A 7,958-nucleotide genomic window follows, 5' to 3' on the forward strand; every position below is an offset into this window, starting at 1 on the left:
CAGACCATTTTTGGCAAGGTTAGCAATGTGTTCTTGGGACGTTTTCTTTTGTTTCAATCCACGTGGCTCCATGCCTGCTTAGGATTTCCCATGAAAGAGGCTTTTGTTTGGTGTTTATGGTTTTGGACGACTAATAATGTAGGATCAAGCCAAATGCAGTGCCATATCCCATACTGCATTCTCACAGCAAAGCACACTGAAGGCCGTGGGAGTTTGGATAAGGAGGATCTGATGGTTCTTGGCCTGCTTTGTGGGGCCAACAGTCAGCACAGCATAGTCTGAAATGGGACTGTGTGCTAATGTTCTTTTACTTGGGCTCTGAATTTTCCTGTTGTGTTTCCAAGCAGTAAATTAAATGCTAAGACTCTCTGCTTCAGACTCAGCTAAATTACTCTTTACCAACAGTCAATCTGGAAGTCAGGGTCATTACCTCAGTTTATACGAGGTTTAACTGGGAAAAAATGAAGGAATTGAAGGCAATTAAATGAGAACCAAGTCAGGAGGATTTGGCAAAAAAAGTTTCAGGACAGCAGTGAGACAATAGAGAATGAGGTAAGAGGGTAAGAGCAAAGGCAAAACTTCAGAAACATTCATGTTGTTTGTTTGGAAAGGCTACAGCTACGAACGGCTGGATGGCTCTGTTAGGGGTGAGGAGAGACACCTTGCCATCAAGAACTTTGGTCAACAGCCTATCTTTATCTTCCTATTGAGCACCAGAGCAGGTAAGTAAGGAGAGACAAACCATCTTGCTTCTGCCCTCTTATTTTATTCCCTCTGGCAAGGTTTCAGGGAATTCTGAATCCTGCAGAGCCCGCTTGTGTGGGGGCTTTTTGAGGGAGACAGGACACATCCTGAACTTGGGTCTCTCATCTAGGACATCTGATTTCTGTGCTTTCCTTTTGGCAGCTGATGCCAAGATCCTTTTCATATTGCAGCCTCTTGAGTTTATTTTATTCCAAGTTCCATAATGCCTGTCTCTGTGCAAGTGACAGTAAATATTAAAATATTTACTTAGTAGTTTTATCTCCCTCAGAGTTTTGATGTACAGGAGCTCCTCCATTAAATTTAAAATGTTGAGCATCTATTAAATTGCATAGTCTTTTATTCTGAAATTTTCATACTAGTATGTGGCAGTCTTCTGCTTTTTTTTAATTCTTAAATTTCCCATTAAAAAAAAAAAAAAAACAAACCTCCCATCAAATCTAACAATGTCAATTTGACTGAACCAGGAGTCCTTTTTCTTGCCCATGCAAAAAATTTCAAAGGCCATTAGAAGAATGCTGCTACTGTGAAAATACTTGGTTTTGGTGTATTGAAGAAACTGAACATTATCGCATTCCCTTTTTTCATACTATGGTCTGTCAGTTGCTCTTCCTTATTTGTGAGCAACACAGAATAAAAGCATTATTTTTTCTTCCAAATAGACTTGAATTCTGACAAGGTTAAAAACAGGTAATACCTCCAACTTGGATTTGCCCTTTGTGTTTTTTTGGCTTATTTTAAAAAGCACAAAAAGTGGACAGAGCACAGATGCAACCTGTATTAAGTGAAAGTAAATTTCTCTTGTGTATATAAAAAAAAAGTTGCTGAATGAGTACTTACCGATTGAGTTTCATCCAGAAACTACATCACAGATAGGGTGTCTTCTGTAGTATGTTGTATGCGAGGAGTCTGTGGAATAGATACAGTCGTCATGTTCTTATTTGTTTTTTTTAATACAAAGGAGTAACATTCTGTTAGTGGATTTTTTTCCTGGTATTTAGGAGACAGTAATCTCCATATTACAGCTAGAAATCTCTAATAGTTATTTTTCTTACATGTTTCAGTAGTTTTTGGTATAATTTTTTTAAGTAACTGATTGCTATATTTTACAAGCCTGCATTTTTGAAGCTGCATGTCCCCATTTGGTATTACTGCAGTAATTCCTTTAATATGTGAAGTCAACATAAACCATTTTAAAAATAACGCTGTGGAGAAAATGCTGCCTCATTCAGTTTAGAGATTGGATAATACTTAATATGAAGATATGAAATATATTTGTTTTCCATGTTTGGTGTGCTAAATTGTCTCTAAATCTTTCTCGAAATATATGACTCGTATCATCTGAAAAATGCTAAATATCTTCAGGTTTTTAAGAACACATATTTGTGCTTTTTTTCATCTCTTATTAGTGAGATCAGTTACTAATTTTGTTTAGCAGATGGGAAAGTGGGCACTATGAGATCAAGGTTAAGAATAGTTACCAAAAGTGAGTGCAGAATTTGAACAGTATGGGACTTGTTTTTCAGTGTATTCAATTACATGCAGTTTCATATTTGATGCTTGGTTGCAATTGTTAATTCCCATGAAATCATGGGTCTTTGATATCTTGGGGAAAAAAATTCCCAGAATTAATGGGTGCCGATGGGGAAGATAACTTTATTATTAGTTAAGCCTTAATAAACATCATTTGAACGTGTTTTTCTGTTTAACATCATAGAATTCTTCAGTAGCCTAGGACAGCAATGGTGTTGTATCTGATGCCATATTAGTACCCACAGGTATCTTTACAGATATTTGCATTTTTGGCAGCTGCAGACAAACCTTTACCATTTTGCCAGCAAAATAACTGAAGGAAAAGCAGAAAACTGACATTGTCTGTGTGGGTCAGCACTAGAGGGGAGTGAGGTGTGTCTTGCAAGGGGGTTTCCCAAGTGGGAAATGACAGCAGAGCCAGTAGCGAGACCTTGGAATATCAAATTTCTGTTTGTGTTTTGTGCTGAGTATGGGTTTTTAAGTACAGACACTTTTTTTCCTGCTCACAAACTTGACTTGTATCTGTCTCGAATCTCCCACTGAAGTTTGTTTTTGGTTTTGACTCTTCCATTCCAACTAAGCAGTTGGAATTACGAGCACATTTTTGGAAGAGAGAAGTGGATGTAAACTAGTTTATTCTTGTGCTTGGAGAAGGTCTGTCACCATCACTGGATCAGGTCAGGTATCATATTGCCAGTCCTGAACTTAAAAACACCACAGAGATTTCTGTGGTCTCACCAAACTTCTCTAGTGCAGTACAAACCACCTAAGTAAGGAAGTTGTTCCTAATCTCCAAACTGAAGTTCCCAAGCCATAATTTGCATGTCCTTTGTAATAACGTGTTGTTACATGGTCGAATATGGCTCAACATCTTTGCAGCTTCCCTTCTGATAAGGGAGAGGTTTATTCACTGTAATAAGTTGACATCAGACCTTTTACTGTCTCCACTACCAGACTAAACAAGCCCAGCTGCTATTAACCTCTCCTTGGAGGTTGTATGCCTGTAGCCATCTTGGTAGCCATCTGTTCAGCCCTCCCATGTTTTTCAGCATTTCTCTTGAACTGGGAAGTCCCACACTGGACACAGTATTTCAGAACTGACCACACAAGAGCCAGGTAAAGTGTGGGTGATACCTTCTCAGGTGATCTAATGGCCACGCTTCCTCTACTAAAGCCCAGGTTGTGATTTGCCCTGCCTTCGATGAGAGTACACCATTCCCGCATCTCATTTGATGTCCACTGTAATCCTCAGACTCTTTTCAACAGAGCTGCTCAACCACTCACTTTCCTGCCTGTGCTGAGGCTTAGGTTTCTTCTGTTGTAGAACTTCACTCTTTCTCTGTTGAGCTTGCTGGTGTTTTGCTTAGCCCAGTTCTCAGGTTTCTCTGTGGCCTTCTGGATAGAAGCCTCACTGTTCAGCTCAGTGTTGAGCATCACTGCTAATTTGGTGTCACCTGCAAGTTCTCTGCCTCATTGTCCATGTTTATGGTGAAGATACTGAAAAAGTGATCTTGCTATGTACTTTGTTGTTCTCTGCTCCTTACTGGCTGGGAGATGATGTTGAAAGATTTGGTAATTTCTGAATGGGCTGCATTCATCACTCGGTCCTCATTGACAAATGCACTTGTTTCATCAGAGTGCATTCTGGTCAGTAAAGAATGTTTTGTCTGTTGCAAACCCCATACTGGCTTTTCCTGGTCATCTTAATTTCCTTAACATATTTGGAAATAGACTCCAAGGATGCACTCCATTGTTTTCCAGGACAGAGCTTAGGTGAGGTTGAGCAGCCATTAGTTCTTTGGGTCTTTGTCTTTACTTGCCTTAAATATGAGCATTAGGTCAGCCATTTCTGGCTCATTGGGGAGCTCCCGTCATCTCATGTATTTATTTCCTGTGTCCACCTGACTTAGACAATCCTAGCCGCTGAGGCTCATATGAAATCTCTTTCTTGACCATCCATTTCAATTTTTGTTTTCCTGTTCATATCCAATAATGGTATTTGGTCTGTGCTCACTAACTCCATATCTGCTTCTAAATTCTAAGCTGATTTCTTCAGTTCCCTCTCTATCCTGTTTCTTCCCAGATTCATTTTCTCCCTGTTTCAGTCAGAGGTATTATCTCCCTCCCAAATTCATTATACCAGTGTCTTCCCTCTGTTTCACTCTGCCTTTGCCCTGTTTCCTAGCTTTACTGCCAGTATCAAGTTGCTTGTTCCAGTGTTGATACTACGATGCTTCCCCCATGTCCTCCTATTTTAGGCCAATTTTGTTCCTTCTGTGCCATTCGTGCATTGGGAGAAATGTGTTCTTACAATACAGTATTGTTCCTTAATCAGCTTCCTGCCACTGCCAGACTGCTCTGTTCAGGATTGGGTTTGCTGTGAGAATCATGAGTTCTTTTCATTACTATTTGTTGTGCACATGACATTTTAAAGTTGTATACCTTGGGCAGATTTACAAAAAATTTTTGCAGGGCAAACAAACACATGTGCATTGTCAGATTTCACTTCCTCAATCCAAAGCTTCTCAGAGAAAAGCTTGGAATAACAAATTACTATACAAATGCTTTCTTTTTTCCTTGGTTTTGGAAGAGATTGAGCATTTAGTTAAAAATGTTTGAAAGTGGTTTGGCCAGACAGATACACAGGAGTGATTGCTTTACTCAAGTAACCAAAATCTGCTACAATTAGAAGTAGATGATAATGTGATCTTACAGTCCTGGTAAAAGTTACAGGAAAAGAGACTTGTATTTTTAAAGTATTTTGCTACTGAAGTTGGCAGCAGTTGCAATTTGCCTTTTCTCCATAAATACCTAAGCATTAATTTGAATAAAAGCTTAATGAAATTGAAAGAGCACATGTTGGTGTCATTTAAGAAGTCCATTTTTAGTTAAATCCAGTAATTATATAAAGACAGTTGTCTTTCTCTGGGGCCATTTTTCCTCAGAGGAAAATCTTGTGAAGGGAAAAGTTAGTGTTTATAGCAGGATGTAGAAGCAGTGGTGTGCTGTTGTTTCTAATTATGTATTTATTTAAACAGTATTATAAACAGTGCTTTCAGAGGAGTGTTTACACAGCTCAGTAATGCTGCATATTTTTAAACTATATTTAGCTATTGCCTACTTTTTTCTTCATCCAGAATATGGTAGCTATTTTAAATAGGTGAATTATTAGATTCTGAGTTATCTTTTTTATTATAAAACCATTTATTAGAGTAGGCTAACCAGGATACATATTTGGGGACTGTTTTAAAAGGATTTGTGTGTGTGCACGCATGCACACATGCATTGGAAAAAATGTGTATTGGTTCGCTGAGTAGTTCATATTTTGGTTTCAACATGAGATTTTTGTATGTCAGGATAATAGCTTCTATTAGATCAGGTAGCATTTCTGGAAAAAGTAGGTGAGCTCCTTTAATTTCAGTGTCCTACTCTGTTCAAAGGTGGTGGTTGCTTGGAGGGAAGGTTTAGGGTGAAAAAGATGTATTACAACAGTTGGATAATATGCTACTCATTGCAAGCATGTGTGTATATTGACTAACCTGGAATTTGACTCTCATTAGAAACACTTTTATTTTTTTTCTTTTTTCATCTCTTAAAAGTGGAATATCATCTCTGTGGGTTTAGATAGTAATGATGTTTCTTTCTATAGATAAGCTTCTTGCTCTTTCTGTTCTCTAGTTCATGGGCCTGGGATAAATTTTATTTCCAAACATGTGTTAGAGGTAAATGAACTATTCCATATGATGTCAACAAAAAGTTTTCTGCTTTGAAATTTGAAAGTTTAAATGCAAGGAATTCTTGAAGAGGTAATTGCCAGGCTTTTAAAATGTTATGTTTTATGATTTAATTTCACAATTTAGAAAGAGGTTCCAGTCATTACCGTAGTATTTGAAGTTTGAGTTCATAAACTCATGACGTAGTGATAGCTTGTGTGTTGTGAATGGGGTAAGGGCTCTGTTACTCTGGCCTCTTTGGTAACTACTTTGCCTTATCAAATTCTGTGGGATTAGGATTATTGCAAATATTACTTACTATATTAAATCTGTTATTCCAGTTATATTGGTTCATTAGTAATTGTGGTGTATTCTGGACCTCAAGGAATACTAACAAACAATTTCAAGAATACGCTTTGTTGATGGGTTTGCAAGATTTCTGAACCCTTGTCATGGTATTTCTTTATTGCTACTAATGATGTTTGGAAGATGCAACAAAAATTCAATTGAGTTATTCTCCAGAACGTGAGCAAATAGAGTCAGTTCTTAGAAATAAAAATAAAAATAGTGTCTCATTAGTACTGATTTGTCAGTTCATATATTCCTATAGAAACCTGATGCTCAGGCCCCACACTACCAACTGTAGTGGTGTGTCCATCTACTCAGCCAATAGAAGAATCCCAAATATTATTTGCTATCTTTTTTTATTAAGGTAGATGGTTCTTTAGGATAGGTATATATACATTCTGCACACAAAGGGTGAGTGTGGAAGGTGGATCCAGTTTTTCTTGCATTATTAATTGGCAAATGTAGCATACTGTAAACAAGAGAATTGAGCCATGTGTGAAATCACAGCCAAATAATTTAATAAGTATAAATTTGTTAAATATTTTATACAAGAGAAGAAGAGGGATAAAAAAATTGCTGCTGTGTGTGGTGTATAATTTACTGGTGCTATTTAATCTGTTTAGAACAAAAATAGATTATTAATTCTTCTGCACTCTTCTAAAGCAGTGTAATACACACCCTACTGAAATACCTAGGCTCTAACAAAAGCAATTATTTATCAGTGTTCAAATAAAGTGGCTGAACTTTAGGTGTATCATGCTCTGCTTTCTCAAATAGCTTTGCTGTTTGTCCTGAAGTAATCATAACGGACCAGGTGGCAAAACATAGCAAATTCCTTGTGTAGAAATTACATTTAAGTGGCTCTTCCTGCAGATATACATGGGAAAGCTTGGTAACTTAGAACTAGCATATCTTTGTTTCCCTAAGTTATCTGGGATCTGGCCAATTCTTTTTTGTTCCTGCCACCTCAGCAGTAGTGCAGTCCCACATCCTGCTAGTGCAGTTTGACTTTTGTAGCCTGTGGGTATGTTGCCTATTTCTGAGCTGGAATAGTTGCCTAAATTTCCACTGATATCTGAGTGTTGCAGTGGGCTCTACATGCTCTGTGGCACCAACTGGCTGTTTTCTGTTTTCAGATTTAAATATGCCATAGAATTAAAAAGAGACAAGGAGGCTTAAAGTCCAATCTGTACCTGTTCTGTTGGCTGGACTTTAAACAGAATTGTACTATTGTCTCAGTTATATAAGGTTTTCATTGAAACACCAATTTCCAAGGACTTTCTGAAACAAAGTTTACATTTGGCAGATTGGAGAGTTCTCATGATTAGATTGCTTTCTAGGCATATTTGCAAGTGAGGATTGAGATGGAAAATGTTAGCAAATACATTGAATTATTACGAAGTACTTAATGTAGTATGGCTGTAAAATTATATGTATGCTCACATCTGTTGGGAGTGGAGAAGAAACAGCAAATACAGGAATAGTTGAGAGGAAATATTGCTTTGACTTGGATTAGAATTATTGCTAATATATATGGGTGTGCTTTTTATAAATCTGTCTGAAGTTTGCAAGAAGTTCAGAAATAGGTCACAGTTCTGTTTA

The sequence above is a fragment of the Anomalospiza imberbis genome, chromosome 2 (genome assembly GCF_031753505.1).
Source record: "Anomalospiza imberbis isolate Cuckoo-Finch-1a 21T00152 chromosome 2, ASM3175350v1, whole genome shotgun sequence".
In the NCBI taxonomy this organism is placed as follows: Eukaryota; Metazoa; Chordata; class Aves; order Passeriformes; family Viduidae; genus Anomalospiza; species Anomalospiza imberbis.